Source organism: Bos javanicus, chromosome 9 (assembly GCF_032452875.1).
Source record: "Bos javanicus breed banteng chromosome 9, ARS-OSU_banteng_1.0, whole genome shotgun sequence".
Taxonomy (NCBI): Eukaryota; Metazoa; Chordata; class Mammalia; order Artiodactyla; family Bovidae; genus Bos; species Bos javanicus.
The window spans coordinates 676,388-701,600 of NC_083876.1; the positions used below are offsets into that span (position 1 = coordinate 676,388).

General features: G+C 38.2%; 1 protein-coding gene across 9 annotated transcripts in view; it reads left to right on the plus strand.

The window, feature by feature from the left end:
• PHF3 (PHD finger protein 3) overlaps nt 1–25,213 on the plus strand; it is a 101,397-nt gene that overhangs the window by 24,834 nt on the left and 51,350 nt on the right. Inside the window, exon 1 of one of the 9 annotated variants that reach the window (XM_061427118.1) lies at nt 23,125–23,276. The exons of the other annotated variants lie outside the window; for them this stretch is intronic. The gene's annotated coding sequence lies outside the window, so the exon portion shown is untranslated. Of the gene's footprint in view, nt 1–23,124; nt 23,277–25,213 lie in introns of those variants that run through there. 9 annotated transcript variants of the gene reach the window in all.

The following is a 25,213-nucleotide window of genomic DNA, read 5'->3' on the forward strand; positions in this document are numbered from 1 at the left end:
AACTTTACATAATTGTATTAGTTTTGCCAAATATCAAAATGAATCCGCCACAGGTATACATGTGTTCCCCATCCTGAACCCTCCTCCCTCCCCATACCATCCCTCTGGGTCGTCCCAGTGCACTAGCCCCAAGCATCCAGTATCGTGCATCGAACCTGGACTGGTAACTCGTTTCTTACATGATATTTTACATGCTTCAATGCCATTCTCCCAAATCTTCCCACCCTCTCCCTCTCCCACAGAGTCCATAAGACTGTTCTATACATCAGAGTCTCTTTTGCTGTCTCGTACACCGGGTTATTGTTAACAATCTTTCTAAATTCCATATTATATGCGTTAGTATACTGTATTTATGTTTTTCCTTTTGGCTTACTTCACTCTGTATAATAGGCTCCAGTTTCATCCACCTCATTAGAACTGATTCAAATGTATTCTTTTTAATGGCTGAGTAATACTCCATTGTGTATATGTACCACAGCTTTCTTATCCATTCATCTGCTGATGGACATCTAGGTTGCTTCCATGTCCTGGCTATTATAAACAGTGCTGCAATGAACATTGGGGTACACGTGTCTCTATGTGTTGTCATGAAGCTAGTTTTAATCTCAAGATTTTTGGGAATGTCGTTCACAGGGAGTTTGCAGGCAGAGTCAGCTTATATGGTCCCCAGGTCTTTTCTCTCAGGGATTAGATATAAAGGAAGTTGATGAAATAGTTAATACCATGTGGATGTTAATGTGCCGGGTACTGTATAAAAGTACTTTGCCAATGTTATCTCTTTGCTATAGATAAGTAGAATTAATCCCATTTCATAGCTGAATAAACTGGGATTTTGAGGTAGTTAAGTAATTTCCAAAATTTATAAGTCATAGTACTTGAACTGGAATAGATTTTCTTCCTGCCTTCAAGTACATGAGTGCTCTTAAGATTAAGACTAGAAAAATTAGAAGATGTTTTCTTTTTTTGTTTTTTAAAGTTCTGTTAAAAGATCAAAGGAGGTGGTAGTAGATATTCAGTACATTTTTTAACTGGAAAAAAAAAAAAAGTACAAAGAAGGGAGAGAAGTAGGGCTCAGTCGTGGGACCAGAGATTAAAGTAGTAAATAAAGTACTGTCTGCAGGTGGGGCACTGCTTTGGCTCTCAGATTTTTCAAAGTTGTTGAAGAGGAGAACAGTGTAGGTAAAAACAAATCCAGTGCCCAGGAAAAGGGAAGCTATTTCTGATATTAAAATTAGACATTTCATTCACAGTTCGATTGTGATGTGATATGATAAAATAAAATCCTTAACATATTGTCAGTGAACATCGGACCTTTTCTTGTGGTATCCATCAATGTGTATCCCAGTAGAATTACAGGGACTAATGGAATGGTCTGACCTAGTCCTAGGTTCGATACTAGGTTATTTTTCAGACAACTCATCTTGGATATCATTTTCAACATCAGATTTCTGAGTATATTGATAACTTATCTTCTCTGTCTGAGAACTGTTGGCAATGCAATGATCTCTCACCTTTCACCTTCTTTTTTGCCAGCTAAGTGCATAGGGAAGCTATATAAACAAACTGGGCTTTGATGGGATATGAAATTTTAAAGGCACTGGTAGTGATGTCTTTGTGAATAGTAGGAGGCTGCTCTGCCCTCCCTGTGGAGAGGAGGACAGAGTCAGTATTTTTCTAAGAAAATGATTTTGGATTCTCTAACGTGTAAATAGGAGAAGCCTAATTTCAGACGTAAATGAAGATCATTTTATAGCCCATGGTTAAACTGGCAACTTGTTGAGTAAAATTCATAGTCTTCTAACCCCTTTAGTTCCAGTATATTATTCTTGCAGTTTTCTTCCAGTCAGGCAGGATTGCAGAATCCTTTGTGGCCATTGTCACCATGAGCATTGCCTGAATTCTGTTTGAATCGGTTTAGCCCTGTGCTTTCTACTTCTGCCACTTGTACTTTTTCATACTTATTCTGTTTGCCTTAGTTGAGAATGTTCTGAAAAAACATTTCTGGACTGGAGCTACTGTTTTTGGTACTGTCCTTTGTGATATCTTCTTCCCTAAAATACTGTTTTTCCTTAATTTTGAATCTTTTATCATAAACTTTTGTCTATGTCTCTAGGTCATCTTGAATGATAATTGATTACTCAGTTTATATTTACATAGCAAAGAGGTAAATTGTCATGGTATGATTATTTAGAAGTTTATTGAAATCAAGGAATCTAAAATGATGACGTTGTTCTAAACACAATTTTACTCCTTTTGCGTGGTAAAGCTGTTTTCCTATAACTAGAGTTCAAGATTAGGATGAGAGCAATTTACTGGTTGGCTTGTACAACTCCAGTGAGTACCAGTCAGAGAATACAATGTGAATGATGCCCCTTTGAGTGGATAGCAGCTTGGGGTAGTTAGTTAAAGGGAGTGAACATTAATTTCTATTTTTGGCATCCGGTCCCATCACTTCATGGGAAATAGATGGGGAAACAGTGGAAACAGTGTCAGACTTTATTTTTCTGGGCTCCAAAATCACTGCAGATGGTGACTGCAGCCATGAAATTAAAGACGCTTACTCCTTGGAAGGAAAGTTATGACCAACCTAGATAGCATATCGAAAAGCAGAGACATTACTTTGCCAACAAAGGTCTGTCTAGTCAAGGCTATGGTTTTTCCTGTGGTCATGTATGGATGTGAGAGTTGGACTGTGAAGAAGGCTGAGCACCAAAGAATTGATGCTTTTGAACTGTGGTGTTGGAGAAGACTCTTGAGAGTCCCTTGGACTGCAAGGAGATCCAACCAGTGCATTCTGAAGGAGATCAGCCCTGAGATTTCTTTGGAAGGAATGATGCTAAAGCTGAAACTCCAGTACTTTGGCCACCTCATGTGAAGAGTTGACTCATTGGAAAAGACTCTGATGCTGGAAGGGATTGGGGGCAGGAGGAGAAGGGGACGACAGAGGATGAGATGGCTGGATGGCATCACTGACTCGATGGACGTGAGTCTCAGTGAACTCCGGGAGTTGGTGATGGACAGGGAGGCCTGGCACGCTGCGATTCATGGGGTCGCAAAGAGTCGGACACGACTGAGCGACTGATCTGATCTGATCTGATCTTATGCTTTCTTTTTTTTTTTTTTAATTTATTTATTTTTATTTTTTTAAAATTTTATTTTATTTTTAAACTTTACATAATTGTATTAGTTTTGCCAAATATCAAAATGAATCTGCCACAGGTATACATGTGTTCCCCATCCTGAACCCTCCTCCCTCCCCATACCATCCCTCTGGGTCGTCCCAGTGCACTAGCCCCAAGCATCCAGTATTGTGCATCGAACCTGGACTGGCAACTCGTTTCTTACATGGTATTTTACATGTTTCAATGTCATTCTCCCAAATCTTCCCACCCTCTCCCTCTCCCACAGAGTCCATAAGACTGTTCTATACATCAGTGTCTCTTTTGCTGTCTCGTACACCGGGTTATTGTTACCATCTTTCTAAATTCCATATATATGCGTTAGTATACTGTATTTATGTTTTTCCTTCTGGCTTACTTCACTCTGATCTGATGCTTTCTTTAACAGGAGAAAAGGTACAGCTGAGAAATCTCATTGTAAGACCATTGGTTTGGAAATGTAGGCTAAAATTTGATTTCTCTCTGTGATTATTGAACTACTACCTCCTGGTGGTGGTGTACAAAAAGAGAAAACTATTACTTGTATTTTAAGTCAGAAAGGCAAGGTATTTTTTTCTCTTGTCAGAGCAAAAATCGTTTGATAATTTCATCAGTTTTGTCAGAGTCTGGAAATTTTTTTTGTTGTTGTCATTTAAAGATGTAGAATTCATAAAATATGGCTGGTACAATATTTTGAAGAGAGTATTTGTCAGATTTTAAAGATATCTTAAATTGTACTTAAAATACAAGAAGAACATAACAGACATGAGTCAGTTTTGAAGATATATAAATTTGAAGTTTCTCTTTAACAAGGTTTAGAATGGTCATATTTTCAGATTGGCTTTTCATAAGTTTTTTAAGCCCGTAACTCTGTTGTTTTAGAATACTAATGCAGTGAGCCTGACCTGTGAGTCCTAGTTTTGTGCAGAGGTATGAAAGAGAAGTGTTTTTAAATCCTTTATCCTACAGTATTTTGAAAATAATGTGTTATGCTTCTTGTTGATCATCTTTTATTTTCTGAATTCTCTTACCTTTCTACCTCTTCTTTTCTTCTCAGCTGAATTCCTTTCAGCCTCATTATTTGCAGAATGTTTTTTTTCCCTCCAGAATTAATTGCTTATTTTATCTATAATGAAAATTAGTTTTTATACCTTATTTGGATCATAGCTCAGAATTAAAGCATGTAAGCATATCACATTTGTATATAGCTAATTTTTTCCCTTTTTTCAATATTTATTTTTAATTGATTATTGGTTTACAGTATTGTTTTGATTTCTGTCATACATCAACATGAGGTAACCATAGCTGCACATATGTCCCCTCCCTCTTGAATCTCCCTTCTACCTCTTACCTGTTTTACCTCTCTAGGTTGTTACAGAGCCCCAGTGTGAGCTCCCTGAGTCCTACAGCAAACTCCCATTGGCTGTCTATGTACATATGTTAGTGTATAGCGTCCATGCTGGGCTCCATTCATCTCCCCCTCTCCTTGTTGTTCCCCACCCTTGTCCGTAAGTCTGTCCTCTATGTCTGCATCTCAATTGCTGCTCTGTTAACAAATTTGTCAGTACCATGCTTCTAGTTGCCATAAGTATGTAGCTAATTTAAACAAGATTGTTAGCTCCTTAACAGTTCAACAACTATTTGCATTATTAAGTTTTTTCTTTTGTAGGTGATTTTGCAAGTAATTATGTTGGTACATATTAACATAGTGGAATAAAAAAGTTTTATGGCACTGTGTGTGGGTAATGGGTAGTATTCTTTGGGCAGAAAGGCTAGTAGTCTATGATTTTGCAATTTGATAGACTAGGGTTCTTAATTTGATAATTGTTTAATGTGGTACCAAATGATAGAATATACTTGTAATTATCGAATATTGTTCCATGTTAGATGAGCGAAAGTTGGTACTTAGCTTACTTACTAATCAACATGAATGGCTTATAAACAGCTTGTTAATCTTTAAAGTGGTGAATTATTTTGCTTTGTAGTTTGAAAATAATTTGGGTATAAAGAAAGCTAAAGATCCTTGCTTTCTTCATCTTGATTTTGATTTTCTGTTCATCTAATTACTCCGATAATTTTATTCTAATTTTTTTCCCCATCAGGGAGAAAATGGAATTATGAAATCTCTACTTTTTACTTTGCTATCTTTTGATAGTGAAAAAGGAATTCTGATAAAAGAGCTGCACCTGCAGTTCTTATGAGATCTTGACAGGACTGTTTGACTGACTTTTATTGGTCAGAGAGAGAGATTAGCTTGTTTTAGGGCCCTACCCCTGGCCTGCCCTCCTTATCCTGGAGATGAGTGTACCTGCCAGCCAGAGGAGTTGAATTTCATAATTCTGTGGCAGTGGCTGCTGCTGCTGCTACGTCGCTTCAGTCGTGTCCGACTCTTCGAGACCCCATAGACGGCATCCCACCAGGCTCCTCTGTCCCTGAGATTCTCCAGGCAAGAATACTGGAGTGGGTTGCCATTTCCTTCTCCAATGCATGAAAGTGAAAGTGAAAGTGGCAAATCCCTGCTATTAAAAAATTAGGAAAATCTGGTTACCTGGATTTTTCCATATCAAAGATCTAGGCATCCTTGATCTCCTGGCTGACCCTAGAAGTGCTTTATCTGTTCAAGGCTTTCTGTTCTTTTCCTGGTTTGTTGCTGTCATAGATTTGATTCTTATGAATTGTAACTCACTGGGTCATCTTGATGAAAAAGTTTTGGTCTTTTGGCCTAGGTTTAGGTTCAGCTGGGAGTTATAGGAAACTTTAAGTAACAGTGGTAATAAAGGAATGCTGCCAGCAGAGAACCCACTTCAGTATTGCCTTTGTGATGGAGTTGCTTCACCATGAGTCACCCCCTCTTCCCAGGGCAGTCTGCATCCAGTGACTGTGCTATGGGGGTACAAAAGCTGGTGCCATTATCAAAACTCCTAATGACTCACCTCAAGAAGTGATGATTGAACTCAGGAAGATCCGCCTCAGCTTTTGAGCTCCCCCCAAGGCTGGCTGAGGCCTTTGTTCCTGCTGTACCACATCCCAGCTTTTCCTTTGCTCCATCCCTGCTTCCTCCCTTCCTTCTGCAGACGTCTGTCCCAAGAGTATTCCCCAGTAAATCTTGTGCATGGCATGCTGATCCTCCCTCTGTCTGGCTTACTGGCATAGAGTTAAACACCACCACCTGTGTTAGATAAGTGCATCTTGAAAAAAAATAATTTATTTTGTTATGAAATAACTCAGAAGAAAGTAGCCGAGAGCTGATGGGGCTCCACAGTGTCAGGGACTTAAGTTCCCTCTTCCTTGCACTATCAGGTATGATCCTTGGCTCTAGAGTCACTTCATAGTTTGTGATGGCTTTTCCAGCTGTCGGGTTGGTGCCAGGCCAGTAAAAGGGAAGGTAAAGGCATGCCCCCTTCCTTTATGATCACCTTCTGAGAATTGCATGTACCATTTGTCCTTTCATTCTGGTGGTTGTTGCTTGGACAGTGGCCAGATCTGATAGTAGGGTAGATTGAAAAGTGTAGTCTTAATTTGGATGACCATGTGAAATAACAGGAATTCATGAGTGAGGAAGGAAGGCTGAATGAACATTGAGCAGCTGCTAGCCAGTGGGCTCAGGCACAGTATCTTTAGTTCACTCTGTTCAGGCGCTGAGATCAGGACCTGTTTTTCATGATAGGTCTGTGTCAGCTCACAGATCTACCTGGGTTTAAATACTTGACCTGTTTTCAGAACTGAACCTGCTATACTCTTCAACGATTTTTTCCTAGGGTGAGTGTATGGTTTTCACTCCTAACTAATAGAACATGGTCTTAGTTTGTAAAATGACTTTCCAGGTAGCTCAAATGATTTAGAATTTGCCTGCAATGTGGAGACCTGGGTTTGATCCTTGGGTCAGGAAGATCCCCTGGGGAAGGACATGGCAACCCACTCCAGTGTTCTTGCCTGGAGAATCCCATGGACAGAGGAGCCTGGTGGGCTACAGTCCATGGGGTTGCAAAGAGTCAGACACAACTGAGCGACTAACACACTTAGTTTGTGAAATTTAAGTCTTTGTTCATAGATCATCATCACCTGCTCATATGAAAAGTTTTAGCCCGAGAATGATTCTTGTATTGTGGCACCCTGAAGAGGGGGTGGGTGTCAGAATTGTTGCTTCTGTACCGGAGGCTTCATTTCATTAAGGGATGGTATCCAAACCTTCTGACTGTAAATGTTTATCACTAAAACATTTTAAAGTGCTCATTCATCCTTATATGTGTGTTTATATACTTGTCCTACTTTGTTGTTGTTTAGTCACTCAGTTGTGTCAGACTCTTTGCGACCCCATGAACTGCAGCATGCCAGACTCTTCTGTCCTCCACTATCTCCCACTATCAGATTCATGTCCATTGAGTCAGTGATGCCATCCAGCCATTGAATCCTCTGCCACCGCCTTCTCCTTTTGCCTTTAATCTTTCTTGGTATCAGGATCTTTTCCAGTGAGTCAGCTCTTCTCATCAAGTGGCCAAGTATTGGAGCTTCAGCTTCAGCAGCCATTCTTCCAATGAATATTCAGGGTTGATTTTCTTTAGGATTGACTGGTTTGATCTCTTTGCCATCCAGGGAACTCTCAAGACTCTTGTCCAGCATCACAATTTGAAATCATCAGTTCTTCAGCACTCAATCTTTATGGACGAACACTCACATCCATATATGACTACTGGAGAAACCATAGCTTTGACTATACAGACTTTTGTTGGCAAAGTATGTCTCTACTTTTTAATATGCTATCTAGGTTTGTCATAGCTTTCCTTCCAAGGAGCAAGCATCTTTTATTTAATTTCTGTAGTCACTACCTAGAGTGATTTTGGAGCCCAAGAAGATAAAATCTGTCATTGCTTCTGCCCTTTCCCCATCTATTTGCCAAGAAGTGATGGGACCGGATGCCATGATCTTCGTTTTTTGAATGTTGAATTTAAGCCCGCTTTTTCACTCTCCTCTTTTCACCCTCATCAAGAGGCTCTTTAGTTCCTCTTCACTTTCTGCCATTAGAGTGGTGTCATCTGTATATCTGAGGTTGTTGATATTTCTTCTGGCAATCTTGGTTCCAACTTATGATTCATCCAGCCTGGCATTTCACGTGATGTACTCTGCATGTAAATTAACTAAGCAGGTACCTCGTCGTACTCCTTACTCAGTCGTGAACCGGTCTGTTGTTCCATGTCCAGTTCTAACTGTTGTTTCTTGACTTGCATACACATTTCTCAGGTCAGGTGATCTGGTACTCCCATCTTTTTTAAGAATTTTCCACAGTTTGTTGTGATCCACACAGTCAAAGGCTTTAGTGTAGTCAGTGGAGCAGAAGTAGATGTTTTTTTCTGGAACTTCCTTGATTTCTCCATGATCCAACGGATGTTGGCAATTTGATCTGGGTCCTTTGCCTCTTTGGAAACCCAGCTTGTATGTCTGGAGTTTCTTGGCTCACATACTGCTGAAGCCTAGCTTGAAGGGTTTTGAACATGGAAATGAGCATAGTTTTATTTATTTTAAATTTATTTTTTAAATGCGGAAAATTGCTTTACAATGCTGTATTGGTTTCTGACATACAGCAACACTAATCAGCCTTAATTGTATATACATCCCCTTCGCCTTGAGCCTCCTCTCCCCTCATCCTAACCCTCTAGGTCATCACAGCATCAGGCAGGACTCCTTGTATTGTATAACAGCTTCCCACCAGCTGTCTATTTTACACATGATAGTGTACAAAGTCAGTGCTACTTTCTCCTTTCAGTTCACCCTCCCTTTCCTCTGCTGTCCCCACATGTCCGGATTTCACATCTGTATTTCCATTCCTTCCATGCATACATAAGTTCATCAGTACCATTTTTCTAGATTCCATGTGTATGTGTTAATATATGTTATTTATTTTCCTCTTTCTGACTTAGTTCATTGTGTATAACAGGCTCTGTTTCATTCATCTCACTACCACCGACTCAGTCTATCAGTGGATACCTAGGTTGCTTCCATGTCCTGGCTATTGTAAATAGGGCTGCAGTGAATTTTGGGGTACACGTGTCTTTTAGATTTGTGGTTTTCTTAGGGTATATGCCCAGTATTGGGATTTCTGCATCATATGGTAGATTAAGTTCTAGTTTTTTAAGAAATTTCTGTAATGTTTTCTGTAATGGCTGTATCAATTTATGTTCACACCAACAGTGCAAGAAGGTTCCCTTTTCTCCTTATCCTCTCCAGCATTTATTGTTTGTAGATTTTTTGATGATTGCCATTCTGACTGATGTTCATTTGCATTTCTCTAATAGTGATATTGAACATCTTTTTATGTGTTTATTGGCCATCTGTATGTCTTTGGAGAAATGTCTGTTTAAGTCTTCTGCCCATTTTTTGATCTGTTTGTTTTACTGATATTAAGCTATATGAGCTGCTTATATATTTTAGAGAGTAATCCTTTGTCAGTTGCTTCCTCTGCAATTATTTTCTCCCATTCTGAGTGTTGTCTTGTGTATTGTTTCCTTTGCTGTGAAAAACGTTTATGTTTATTAGGTTATGTTGATTTTTTTTTTTTTCCTCCATTTCTTTAGGAAGTGGGTCACAGAAGGTCTTGCTGTGGTTGATGTCAAAGAGTGTACTGCCTATGATTTCCTCTAAGAGCTGTATAGTTTGTGGTCTTATGTTTAATTCTTTAATCCATTTTGAGTTTATTTTTGTTCATGGTGTTAGGAAGTGTTCTCTTCATTTTTTTACATGTAGCTGTCTAGTTTTCCCGCAGTTCTTATTGAAGAGGTTTTCTTTTCTTCGTTGTATGTTCTCGCCTCCTTTTTCAAAGGTAAGGTGCCCATAGGTGTGTGAGTTTATCTCTGGGTTTTCTGTCTTGTTTCCTTCTGCTGTATTTCTGTTTTTGTGCCAGTACCATACTGTCTTGATGACTGTGGCTTTGTCATATAGTATAAAGTCAGGAAAGTTGATTCCTACAGCTCCATTTTTCTTTCTCAAGATTATTTTTGCTATTTGGGTTCTTTAGTGTTTCCATATGGGTCTCCTGGTGGCTCAGCTGGTAAAGAATCCACCTGCAATGCAGGAGACCTGGGTTTGGTTGCTGGGTCAGGAAGATCCCCTGGAGAAGGGAATAGCAACCTACTCCAGTATTTTTGCCTAGAGGATTCCAGAGATAGAGGAGCCTGGTGGGCTACAGGCCATGGGGTTGTGAAGAGTCGGACACTGCAAAAATTTTAATAGTCATTTCCCATTTCATTGAAATTACTGTGAGCAGTCTGTTTAAAAGTTTTTAAAAATATATGTAAAAAAAGCTACATTGATGACATCCTTAAGTATTGCAGAATGCTGAAGGCAAACAAATGCCATTAAAGGTGTCAACTTTTTTCATTTTATGAAATTCTTTTCTCTCATGAAGCTAGCAAGGAATCCTGTCAGTTTGATTAAATTTTGGTAAAGTTTAATTTCTTTTAAGTTTTTAACTCACAATATACATAGAAGTATTTTGTCTCTGGACACAGATTGATTTTGTATGCACCCCTTTAGGTCTTCTTAGGACACCACTGGCAAATGTATACTTAAGTCTAATGAAAGCTCTTATACAGGTGTCTGTTGAAAGAAATGGTAATGCATTTTATTTAGAGGCAGTACTGTTTGAATATATATTGACTATTTCTTCATACCTTTCCCCCGGAATGTTTCACCAAATGTTTTGTTAAGTGTTTTGTTTGCCTGACAAACTTTAAACTTCATTAAGAATCGAGGAACTCCTAGTAAAATGTCAATATTTGTAGCTCATTCAGTATATTAATATAATCCTTGACCTCACCTTGGTGTCTTACATGTATTTTTCTTTTGCTTAATTTTTCTTACCTTTTTTTCTTAAAGATATTACTTTGTATTGTATATCTTTTTAAAAGCCACTTTAAATCTGTTTTGAAAAAAGATGGACTATAAATCACTTATGTGCTGTTTAGATATCTTAATTAAGGACATACTTTCATCTTGGCCTTTTTTTGTCCTGAAACTTTGTAGTTTGAAAACTGAAGACACACTGAAGCAAAGAATAGTAGAATATACACACATTTACCCATCACCAAGATTCACCTCTTAATGTTTTGCTGTATTTTCTGCATCTATTTATCAGTTTACTTATTTATCCAGTTCTTCTGTCCAATTAGTTTAACTTCACCATGTATTTCCAGAAAAAGGATTTCTACATAGCAATGTCTACACTGAAAAAATAGTTTCCAAAAATCTCATACGTATCCATATTCAAATTTGCCATGTGTCCCCTAAATACCATTTTCACTTGATTTGCAGTCAAGGTCCTAGTGTTTAGTTCCATATCTGAGGTCTCCCACACACTTTTCCAGTGATACTGACTTTGAAGAGATAAGACCAAAAATGTCTATAAGGATTATGCCAAGTTTTGGATTGTGTGTGTGTGTGTATGTGTGTGTATGATGTCAGTTGGCTTGTTCCTCTATTTCTTCAATTTCCTGTAAATTGTAAGTTAGGTTTTAAATACGCTTGATGAGATTCAGGTTAAATGTAATTTGGCAAGACTCATGGATGAAACTATGTAGTTAATATTACATCACAATAGAAGTTTTACACTGTTTAGTTTTGATGTTAAGTTTTGTTGCTGGGTTAAGGTGGTGGCAGCCAAAGCTCTCCATCCTGAATATTTGAGTTATTAGCAAGTAATTTGTAGGGGTATAACTTTGCAGTATGGAAATATTTAGTTCTTCAAATAGCCTTTATGGTTTTGTGCAGCTGTTGATGGTATTTGGTGGAATCAGTTATGGCAAATGATGATTTTCTAGTTCTTTCTTTTACATTTTTTGTTGTTATTGCCATTCTTCTGGTTAAGACAAGTTTTCCTCCTATTTTTTCTAGGTTTAAGGCTTAACAATGATAGAAATCTTTTTAATCAAGTTTGATACACACAAGTCACAGGAAAATTGTCAAACAAATGACTTTGACTAATGGGCAAGCAATGTTGTCTTTAATATGGAAATATTCATATGATATTTTAGGAAAATAGTTATTGCGTGTAAAAAATTTCCAAAGGAGCAGATAGTTTTAAAGCCATTTTTTATTTTAACTACTTTGGATGGGTCATTTTCTAAAATAATTAGATAGCTCTTCCTTTTTAAAAGACAATATAATGAACATAATTTGACTGTTGATTGCATTATCCTAAAAAATAAATTATTATATAATTCATTATTAGGGGCTTCCCAGGTGGCTCAGTGGTAAAGAATCCACCTGCCAATGCAGGAGCTGCAGTTTGATCCCTGGGTCGGGAAGATCCTCTGGAGAAAGAAATGGCAACCCAGTCCAGTATTCTTGCCTGTGAAATCCCATGGACAGAGGAGACTGGCGGGCTGCAGTTCATTGGGTCACAAAAGAGTCAGACACAACTTAGTGACTGAGCACACCATCATTCATTACTAGTGTTATCCTTAGGTATTGTGTTAGTAGGTGGGACTTTAAGTTCCTACATTAATTGAATCTGAGACAAATACACCTGGAAAATTTTTTTTAATGGTTTACTTCTCCTTTTTTATATGATGTCTGTGGACTTCATGGTGTATCTTTCTCAGACATGTGGTGTATTCTCTCCATCTAATTTGAGAGTCCAGGAAACAGATTACTAGAAATGTGTGAAATAAATGTAAGATTGTCCATGCTTATGGATAAAGATGTCTTATAAATGTAACATGTGGCAGAAATAAACTTTAGTAGTTTTTCTCTAAGGACTTCTGTTTACTTGATTTTCCTTAGAAAGGGTTCTAGAATTAGAATTTTAACTAAAATGAACTTGGTAAAGGATCTCTCAGTCCATTATTGCTCCAGGAGCCCAGAGGGGCTATTGAAGATAACAAAGTATTTACTGACTCAAACCTATATTGTAGAATGGAATGAGATATGTTTTATGCTATATAGTTGCTTGAAGCTAAATATGTAAAATATTAATTCATTTTTTACTCATTATGACTCTTAACCTAAGTATATGTAAGTTTATCTACTACAGTTATGTTTATTAGAATTCATTACTTATATTTTCCAAGTTACAGCAATTCTCTTATGTGTTCTAAATTTACTGCAAATTGATACTTTTTCTTTAAGTTTTTAAAACTTTTCAGTTTTTTGGTACAAATGACATATAAAGTTGTATGGTATTTTAAATGCATATCTTGGTGATTTGATACACATTGTTAAAGAATTCTCTCCATCTAGTTAATTAGTATATCTATCACCTCATATATTTATCTTTGTGTATGTATGATAAGGACATTTAAGTTTGTTTCATCCTGTATAATTGAAAGCAGTTTCAGTTATGCAGTAGAGTGGTATTGAATATAGTCACCTTCCATGCTTTTACATTAGCTCCTTAGACCTTAATCATTTTACAGCTGAAAGTTTGTACCCTTTTACCAACCTCAGTCTCATTATTTCCCCTGGGAAACTACCTTTTTACTCTTTTTGTCTAAGTTTGACCTTTTTTTAGATTCCGCATGTAAGTGATTGCTGTGTAGTATTTGTGTTTTCTTTGTCTGGCTTATTTCACTTACTGCAATACCTTCAGGGTCCATTCGTGTCATCCCTAATGGCAGGATTTCTTCTTTCTCATGAATAATATTCTACATTCTCATGAATAATATTCTACAGAGTATATATATTCCACATCTTTATCTAGTCAGCCTTTGTTAGATGAGGTTGTTTCCGTATCTTAGCTGTTGTAACTAATGCTGCAATGGATGTGGGAGTGCAGATATCTCTCCAGTATCCTGTTTTCATCCCCTTTGGATATATACCCAGCAGTGAAATTGCTTCATAGTATGGTAGTTCTAAATGCTTGTTCAGTCACGTCCTACTCTTCGCAACCCCATGGACTCTAGCTTGCCAGGCTCCTCTGTCCATGGGATTATCCCGGCAAGAATACTGGAGTGGGTTGTCATTCCCTCCTCTAGGATATCTTCCCAACCCAGGGATAGAACCCATGTCTCCTGAATTGTGAGGTGGATTCTTTACTGGCTCAGGGTAAAGAATCTGCCTACAATGCAGGAGTTGTGGCAGAAGCCGTGGATTCTATCCCTGAATTGGGAAGATCCCCTGGAGAAGGAAATGCAATCCACTTCAATATTCTTGCCTGGAAAATCCCACGGACAAAGGAGCCTGGCAAGCTAGAGTCCATGGGGTCGCCAAAGAGTCAGGCAGGCCTTAGTGACTAAAATAACAACATGGTATTTCTATTTTTAGTATTTTGGGGAACTTCATAGCGATTGCAGCAGTTTACATTCCTGCCAACAGTACAAGTGTACTTTTTCTCCACATCCTTGACAACACGTATATTTCTCTTGTTTTTTTTTGAAGATAACCTTTCTGACAGGCATGAGGTGATATTTCATTGTTTTTATTTGCATTTCCCAGGTGATTAGGGATTGTTGGCACCTTTTCATGAATTTATTGGCCATTTATTTGGATGTCTCCTTTGGTAAAATGTCTATTTAGTGCTTCACTCATTTTTTAATTGGATTATTTTCTTGCTGTTGAGTTGAATGCTTCATATATTTTTGATACTAACCTCGTATTAGCTGTAGGATATGCAAGTATTTGCTCCAGTTCTATAGGTTGCCTTTTCATTTTATTGATGGTTTCCTTTGTTGTGCAGAAGCTTATTAGTTTGATGTAGTCACACTTGTTTATTTTTGCTTTTGTTGCTTTTGCTTTTAGTGTCAAATCCAAAAAATTACTGCCAAGACCAATATCAGGGAGCTTTTTCTCTTATGTTTTCTTCCAGGAGGTTGTATGTTTTCGTGTCTTATGTTCATGTCTTTAACTCATTTTGTGGTGGTTTTTGTGTGTGGTATAAGATAGTGGTCTAGTTTCATCCTTTACATGAGCTATTCAGTTTTCCCAACACCATTTATTGAAGAGACTACTACTTTGTGTATTCTTGGCTCTGTTGTCATAAATTAATGACAGTGTATGCGTGAATTTGTTTGTGGGTTCTCAGTTCTGTTCTGTTGATCAGTGTGCTTGTTTTGATTGTTTTATGGTATGATGGATATATGGTATGTATGATATAGTTTGAAAATGGTATAGCTTGAAAACAGGAAGTATGATGTCTCTAGTTTTGTTCTTCTTTCTTAAGATTGCTTTGGCTATTCAGGGTCTTTTGTGGTTCCATACAAATTTAGGATTGCCTATTCCATTTCTGTGAAAGAGCCATTGGAATTTTGTTAGGGATTGCATTGAATCTGTAGATTGTTTGGGGCATGTTATTAATAGATATTTTGTTGTTCAGTTGCTCAGTAGTGTCTGACTCTCAGTGACCCCCATGGATTGTAGCCCACCAGCCTTCTCTGTCCATGTAATTTCCCAGGCAAGAATACTGGAGTACGTTGCCATTTCCTTTTCCATTATTAGCTATGTTCTTCTCCAAATATCTAAAACATTAAAATGTAGCACAGGCAGTGAAGATTTCATTTTTGGTAAATTTCAGTCTTCAAAACCAATAGCTTTAATCTTTGGTTTTCTAAATTCTTGATGTTCTTGATGATTCTTTAATCTTCATCTTTTAAAAAATATACATATGATTCTCTTTCCACTTGATGCAGTTTACTAGATACCCCAATTTTTCTTTTAGTATTCACATCAGCAAGAATATCAATAAGAAGATGAATTAGGTTGTTCAGTTAAATTCAACCTAGTGAAACTGCTGTGTTAACTCTGTTCCAGCATCCACTTACAGATATATATCCAAAAGGAATGAAAACAGGGACTTGAATACTTGTACAACAATGTACAGCAGTATTGTACCCAACAGCCAAAAGTGTCCACTAAGCAAAAGCTGATTTCCTCCTTGATACAAAGCATCACAGAGCATGTCCACATCATTATTTAGTTTGGACAGAGAGAAAGAATATTCCTGAGGAGATTCTGCCAACTGTTGTTGTACCAAAGAAACATCCTGTTTTAGTTTCTCGGCCACTTCTCCAGATTTCCATGGGTAATAATTCTTTTTTCCTATTTTCTCCTTCTAAAAGTCGATAAAGCCTGTGAGTAGAATAATCCTTGGTATCAAAGGTATTCCCAGGATTTATCTGCTGAGATACTGATGGGTCTGTTAGTGTTTTCAGTCACTGCTGGGGCATCAAATTACTTTGACTAAGTACTTGAACCAAGTTTTCAAGCAGACAATTCATGTCCTAATGCTTTCTTAATTCAGTTTCATGTGATGATTGTACATGTTCAAATGATGCCTTTTGTTTTATCAGCTGATTTAAAAATAACTTTTGTCTGGCTGTGTAATAGTCTTGTTTACTCTGCAGATCAAATCTCCCTTTCTAACTGGCATATTCAATAACTGGACACTTTTTTTTTTTTTTACCATAGCAGGCAAAAATTTTGTCTTTATGTGAATGATTTATTCATCAAGTATCAGAACTTCACTGTTGAAGCTAGGAATTTTAGCATCCAGATTATCTTTGCCAAGAGCCTTGCTAGTGAGGCTATGAAGATTCTTCTTTGCCCATTTTATACCTGATTTCAAGCTCAAATTATTTGCTTACAAGTGAATTAACTAATGTTGAGCAGAAATGTATGTCAGCTGAAGTCCATAGCAGCCCAGGAGATGACTTTTACTGATATTATATACAACATTAAGTAGAATGTAAACTCCATGAGGGCAGGAATTTGTCACTGTTTTTGATATATCTGTAATTCCTGTAACAGCAGCTGAAACACACAGTGAATGTTCAGTCTTAAGCACAGCTTGGATAAACAGATGTGTGAGTATATACAAAAATTCAGGGTTTCCAAATTTTTATCTCAAGAGATTAGAACCACCTTATAAATTTGACTCCAATCAGGAAGTTACCATGAGTAACAAAAGAAACTGAATAACAAACCTCTACTCCACATCACCATTCAGGTATGATCTAAATCAAGTCCTTTGATTATGCAGTGGAAGTGAGAAATAGATTTAGATAGAGTGCCTGATGAACTATGGACGGAGGTTCGTGGCATTGCACAGGAGACAGGGATCAAGACCATCCCCAAGGAAAAGAAATGCAAAAAAGCAAAATGGCTGTCTGAGGAGGCCTTACAAATAGCTGTGAAAAGGAGAGAAGTGAAAAGCAAAGGAGAAAGGAAAGATATACCCATTTGAAAGCAGAGTTCCAAAGAATAGCAAGGAGAGACAAAAAAGCCTTCCTCAGCGATCAGTGCAAAGAAATAGAGGAAAATAACAGAATGGGAAAGACTGGAGATCTCGTCAAGAAAATTAGAAGTACCAAGGAACAGAGATGGGCACAATAAAGGACAGAAATGGTATGGACCTAACAGAAGCAGAAGATTTTAAGAAGAGGTGGCAAGAATACACAGAAGAACTGTACAAAAAAGATCTTCACGATCCAGATAATCATGATGGGGTGTGATCACTCACTCAGAGCCAGACATCCTGGAATGTGAAGTCAAGTGGGCCTTAGAAAGCATCACTACAAACAAAGCTAGTGGAGGTGGTGGAATTCCAGTTGAGCTATTTCTAATCCTGAAAGACGATGCTGTGAAAGTGCTGCACTCACTGTGCCAGCAAATTTGGAAAACTGAGCAGTGGCCACAGAAATGGAAAAGGTCAGTTTTCATTCCAGTCCCTACGAAAGGCAATGCCAAAGAAATGTTCAAACTACGACATAATTGCCTTCATCGCACACACCAGCAAAGTAATGCTCAAAATTCTGCAAGCCAGGCTTCAATAGTACATGAACCGTGAACTTCCAGATGTTCAAGCTGGATTTAGAAACGGCAGAAGAACCAGAGATCAAATTGCCAACATCCGCTGGATCATCGAAAAAGCAAGAGAGTTGCAGAAAAACTTCTCTTTCTTCTTCATTGACTATGCCAAAGCCTTTGACTGTGTGGATCACAATAAACGGTGGAAAATTCTTGAAGAGATGGGAATCCCAGAACACCTGACCTGCCTCTATTGAAACCTGTATGCATGTCAGGAAGCAACAGTTAGAACTGGACATGGAACAACAGACTGGTTCCAAATAGGAAAAGGAGTTCGTCAAGGCTGTATATTTTCACCCTGCTTATTTAACTTATATGCAGAGTACATCATGAGAAACGCTGGGCTGGAGGAAGCAGAAGCTGGAAACAAGATTGCTGGGAGAAATATCAATAACCTCAGATATGCAGATGACACCACCCTTATGGCAGAAAGGGAAGAACTAAAAAGCCTCTTGATGAAAGTGAAAGAGGAGAGTGAAAAAGTTCGCTTAAAGCTCAACATTCAGAAAACTAAGATCATGGCATCTGGTCCCATCACTTCATGGCAAATAGATGGGGAAACAGTGGAAACAGTGTCAGACTTTATTTTTTGGGCTCCAAAATCACTGCAGATGGTGACTGCAGCCATGAAATTAAAAGACGCTTACTCCTTGGAAGGAAAGTTATGACCAACCTAGACAGCATGTTAGAAAGCAGAGATATTACTTGCCAACAAAGGTCCATCTAGTCAAGTCTGTGGTTTTTCCAGTGTTCATGTATGGATGTGAGAGTTGGACTGTGAAGAAAGCTGAGCGCCGAAGAATTGATGCTTTTGAACTGTGGTATTGGAGAAGACTCTTGAAAGTCCCTTGGACTGCAAGGAGATCCAACCAGTCCATCCTAAAGGAAATCAGTCCTGAATATTCATTAGAAAGTCTGATGCTGAAGCTGAAATTCCAATACTTTGGGCACTTGATGTGAAAAACTGAATTATTTGAAAAGACCCTGATGCTGGGAAAGATTGAAGGCAGAAGAAGGGGATGACAGAGAATGAGATGTTTGGATGGTATCACCGACTCAATGGACATGGATTTGAGTAAACTCTGGGAGTTGGTGATGGACAGGAAGGCCTGGCATCCTGCAGTCCATGGGGTCTCATTGAGTTGGACAGACTGAGCAACTGAACTGAGCTGAACGGAACTCCATATCACAGTAGCATTGGCTAACTCCTTCAAGAACCCAGAGTAAAATAATCCTTATAGTTTTTAAAAACCAGAGATTATAAGGAAGTATCCCGACATGAAACAGCCAAACAACAGAAAAACTACCTGCTCAGAAAGATAGAATTAGTAATGCATCAGAGCTAAAGCTGCAATACAACAGATAAATGTTACTGTGTAAAAGAAACTTTGACATTAAATAGTGATTGGAAACAATCTTAATTGCACCAAAAAGAATAAAATACCCAGGCATTGTATTTGAGTTTTGATGCAGTTAGGTTATGTTTTCAATCTGCTGATGTTAATAGGAATTACATTGGTTGTTATAGGAGTTACAGACATATCAGAAAACAGTGTCAAATTCCTGCTCTCATGGAGTTTATGTTCTATTTAGTTTTGTATAAACTATCATTAGAGTCTTTTCACGGGATGCTATGGATTAAGGATGTTAATCAGTTTTACATACTGAAAAATACGTAATCCTCTAAGAACTTTTTGCTTAACCTCATTTGTTTCTGGTTTTCTTTTATGGTTGAATAAAAGCAAAGAATGAAGTGCCTTGTTGGGATCTGGTTCATTGCAGTGTGAAAATAAATAAAGCTAAGATTCATATTATAGGAGAGTTAGTCACTTTTTTTCACCCAGTTCCTGTTTTATGGTAACATTCTCATTAAAATGCATTCCAAGCACCAGCAGCATGTGATTCCACAGTTGTAAGGTGTAATGATTTGGCAAAAAGTGGTTGGTGCTCTTTGGTTGGTGCTCTTTGTTCATTTAAGAAACAGTTGTTGGGTGCCCATCATGTGCTGGAGGATACAGTTGGGTTTGAGACAAAATCCCTGTTCTGGAGCTTCTAAGTAGAATGTAAGGTGATAGAGACTGTCTGGTTGGTTGTTTGGTGGCCAGCACCATCTCAGAGAGTTGGGCTGGTTAGGGCAGCTCTGTGGGTGGAGGTGACCCAAGAGAAGCAGTGTGCTTGGACACATGTAGTGGCCAGCCTTTTGAAGATCGTGGGTTCCTGGGTAAGGGAAGAACATTCCTAGTAGAGAAATAGCAAATGAAAAGTATACTTAATTTAAGTGGTTGTTAGTTAATCCTTTTGTCAGATTAAAATAATCCAATGTTAATAAGTAGTTCTACAGTTGATCCTTGAACAGTGTGATTTAGGGATGTCAGCCTTCAGCACAGTCAAAAATCTTGAGTATAATGTAGAGTCTGCCTTCCATATCAGAGGTTCCTTGCTGTCCACAGTTCCTCCGTATCTGTGGTTCCAAGTTCAGAGGTTGAGCCAACCATGGATCATGTGATCATAAACATGATCATAAATTTATGATCATATGGATGGATCATAAATATTTACAGTTGAAAAAAAAGTTGTGAATAAGTGGACTCCTACAATTCAAACCTATATTATTCAAGGGTCAACTATAGTATCTCCTTGGGTTGTGTTTATAAGAATACCTTAATATTTAGTTTTTCGGCCAAGTTGAGTCTGTAATTAGTGGATTATGTAAATCAACTGTAAGACAATGATTTCCAAACAACCAAGGAGCAGATTCTGAAGCAACTCAATACTCCCCAGTACCCACTTAACACTCCAGTTTAACTTAACTCTTAAGTTTTCTGGAGTTGGCTGGGTGTGGCCAAGTGCTTCTTCTATGTGCTTCTTAGAATTATGGAGTGGAGCTAATTCAACTGAAAAATTGTTATGTACATTTTGATATTTTCCTTAATTTCATAATGTTACCTGATAGTTAAAAAAAAAAAAAAACAACCCTTTGGTACATTTTTTTGCCCTTATATCCTATACTTAGGTACATATTTAGATATTTATGAAATCAGATACTTAGGTATTTATGATATTAGGTTTTTGTGTTTTCTGATTAGGTTTTCTTTTTAAAAAACTTAATTAATTAATTAATTTGACTGTGCTGGGTCTTAGTTGTGGCACATGGAATCTATTTCCTTCACCAGGAAACAAACCTGGGCCCCTACATTGGGAGCATGAGGTTTAGCCACTGGACAACGAGGAAAAGTCCCCTCTGATTAGGTTTCTATTTTCTGTATTTCATGGATATGATATGTAATTAACATAATGGAATATCTCTTTTCTCTGTGCTTGGTAGAAGTCTGAAAGAGTCTCTGTCTAGGTCCTTACAGTTGAGTTTCAGTGTTAGCCACATATCATCTTTTATATTTATTCATCAGTATAGTTGTCTTGCCCTGTTCTTTTTGTGTGTTTACTACAAACTCCTGGAAAGAATTTTAATGCTCTCACCCCCAGTATCTCTCCTCCACATTCTGATTTCACTCTCATCAGCTGCTCTGGGTTGCAAGCAGTGTCACTCTGCCAGATGCGATTTTTGGTTCACCATTCCTGGTTATTCTCTCACCTTCTTGTCTTCTCTCAGTTTCTTCTGATTCTCCTCTTCATCTTCTTGACCTCTAGGCACTGGAGTATTTCAGGATTCAGATTTTAAGCATCTTCTCTATTTCTACTCACTTTTATGGTGAATTGAAAAGTGAAAATGAAAATGAAGGTCGCTCTGCTGCTGCTGCTGCTAAGTCGCTTCAGTCTTGTCCAACTCTGTGCGACCCCATAGACGGCAGCCCACCAGGCTTCCCGTCCCCGGGATTCTCCAGGCAAGAACACTGGAGTGGGTTGCCATTTCCCTCTCCAATGCATGAAAGCGAAAAGTGAAAGTGAAGTTGCTCAGTCTTGTCCGATTCTCAGCGACCCCATGGACTGCAGCCTACCAGGCTCCTCCGTCCATGGGATTTTCCAGGCAAGAGTACCGGAGTGGGGTGTCATTGCCTTCTCCCCCATGGACCTGCCAGGCTCCTCTGTCCATGGAATTCTCCAGGCCAGAATACTGGAGTGGGTAGCCATTCCCTTCTCCAGGGGATCTTCCCAACCCAGTGATTGAACCCAGGTTTCCCACATTGCAGGTGGATTCTTTACCCTCTGAGTCACTGGGGAAGCCCTAATTTTATGACTTAAAACACGCTTTGTAATTCAGCTCTTAAATATATATACTCCAGACTCCTGTATTTACTTCTTTGGCTGTCTGTTGGGCATTTTAAGCTTAATGTCTAACACTCAACTCGTGGTACCTGCCTCTCCAACTCCCAGTTCTCCTTGTACCACTTTATGCCTACAGTCTCCCTCATTTCTAGAAATGTTAACTTCTTTGGAGTTGCTTAACAAAAAACATTGAAGTCATTTTTATTTCTTTCATGTTCTGTATTCACTTGATCAGCAGATGCTGTTGGCATTGTTTTTAGAATATGTCCGGACTCTGGTATCTCATACAGTCTCACTTAGTTCACTGCCACTGTGGTTTTAGTCATTACCATTTCTCATCTGGATTATTGCATTAGCCTGGAAGTGGTTTCCCTGCTTCTGCCTCTGGGGTTTTTGTCCCATATGTTTTCAGAACAGCATCTAGAGTAATCTTGGAGAGTTAGATCCTATCACCCTTTTATTCACAATGCTCTGGTCCCTTTCCATTTCACACAAAGGAGAAAACTAAAGTTCTCCTGGCCTATGAGACTGAACCTAGCTTGCCCCCTGTACCTTTCTATTTTTACCTGCTCTTCTCCCCCTTTTTGCTAATCTGGCCACATAGACTTGCCCCCATTTTTCTGTTCTTTCACCATCCTGGGCATACTCCTGCCTCAGAGTCTAGGTACTTGATGTGCCTTCTAACTAGAAAGCTACTCCCTCAACTTGTTCTGCTTTTGCTGAAAATTCACCTCGGCATTGCTGTCCCCAGGCTCTTTCTGGCCTGAGCAGTGAGCTTTTCTCCTGGCCTGGAAGCTCTTGGCAGGAGACAACCGGTACCAGTATCCCCGGCTCTCCCTGGCCTCTCAGTTTAAAATTATAGACCACTGTTTGTTCCCTTCTTTGTACTCCCCATTCTTCCCTTTTGTTTATACACTATATATCTTTTTTATTTGTCTCATCCTAGTTAAAAGGAAGCTTCATGGCAACAGTTTTTAAAATTTTTCCTGTTTTTTGGAAAACATCAAAGCAGTGAAGTGAAGTGAAGTCACTCAGTTGTGTCTGACTCTTTGCGACCCCATGGACTGTAGCCTACCAGGCTCCTCAGTCCATGGGATTTTCCAGGTAAGAATACTGGAGTGGGTTGCCATTTCCTTCTCCATCAAGGCAGTGAGACTAGTATAATAAATGAACCCTCATCTACCTGTTACTTATACAGTTAGTTAATATTAATAGTTCTTCTTTTTCCATTTAAACTCCACTCATTTCTCCTTCAGCACAGTTCAGTCACTCAGTCGTGTCCAACTCTTTTTGACCCCATGGACCACAGCACACCAGGCTTCAGTCCTCCTTACCTCCCCTCAACCAAGATTATTTTGAAGAAGAGCTCAGAAATCATATAATTTCATTTGTAAATATTTCAGTATGTATCTCTAAAATAAAAGAATTCTTTATTTTTAAAAAAATCATCAATATTATCCTGTCTAAAATAAAGATACATTTTAATGTTTCCAAGTATGCAGTCAGTGTTCATTTATTTACCCAGTTCCCACACATTTTTCCTTTTACGGTTTGAATTGGAATTGAAATAGGTCAATATGTTCATATGTTCATTTGGTTGCTATGTGCCTTTAGTATGTATCAGTCTATGTAAATGCTTACCCCCCTTAACGGTTACTAAATGGCCTCCCAGCTGAATCCTCCTGCCCTTGCAGGAGGTGCAGGAGAAATGGGTTCAATACCTGGGTCAGGATGTTCCCCTGGAGAAGGAAATGCAACCCTCTCCAGTGTTCTTGCCTGGGAAATCCTATGGACAGAGGAGCCTGGAGGGCTATCGCATAGGGTCTCAAGGAGTCAAACACAACTGAGCGACTGAGCATGCACACACGTTTCTATTTCTAATCCCTTACTTCTTCACGTTTAGCGAAGAAACCGGGTTGTTTGTGTTGAGAATTCTGTGTCATTGGTATCTGGAATAATCTATGCCAGCATGTGACACATACTAGGTGCTCAATATTTTTGAATGAATTACTATAAAGGTACATAATTTATGGTATTTTAGGATGGAATTAAAATGCTCAAAAGTTAGGGAATGATTATCATCTCACTTTTATAATGTGGTAGAATCATTTTGGCAATAAGAGAAATTATTTTGACAGTTGGGGAGGGGTCAGAGTGAAGGGTACTTAGGGCTACAGAAAATGGTTTGAAAAATAATTATAGTATCTGCTAAGGTATTATAATGGCTACTCTCTTATGTTTTCAGTCAAGCATTCAGTGAGGCACATGTTAGTATAGTTTTTACAGTAGCCTTTCAGTGGAGGGAGATACTACCTACGTTTTCCCAGTGAACTGAGGTTCAGTTGGGGAAGCAGAAGGAAAGTGAGTGGGTGCTGAGCATTAATGTTTTTCTTCATAAATTTTATAGAATTAGGCACAATTCTTTAAAATCAGGTACATGTATAACTTTACAAAGGAAAGATTTAAAAAGTGGCACCAGTGATTATGTATTTTTGGGGGAAATTCTTTTTGACAAAGTGTTTTTAATGTGATATGGATTAGAAAGTATGAATAAGAAGAAGGAGAAAGCTGCTTTCTGAAATACCTATCGTTGCATTTTGGTGTATGTTTTATTGGTATGTGTGTGAGAACATAAAGTTTGGGAAGCAGTTTTACCATGTGCACTTATTTCCCTCAAATAATATGCCTTTAACATTGAAGGTTCTAAAGATTTGCAGTGAAAAAACTGTTTTAACATCATTTAACCTGTTAGTCTTTTAGATTTAGATTTAGTCTTTTAGTGTCTTTTAGATTTGTTTGATAGAAACTCTCTTTCTGTGAAATACTAATCAGTTTTTCCCAAAGCATGAATTGTTTGACAAAAGTCGAAATATTTGTTTAAATACTTAAATATTTGACAAAAGTGAAAATATATGTTTAAATATAAGACTTTAGAATGTGTTAAATTTCAACAGAAAGGATGGATAATTTAATCCTGTTGGAGTAACTGAAGACAGTATTCTGAAGAAAGATTATGAGATAATCGGAGAAGGCAATGGCAC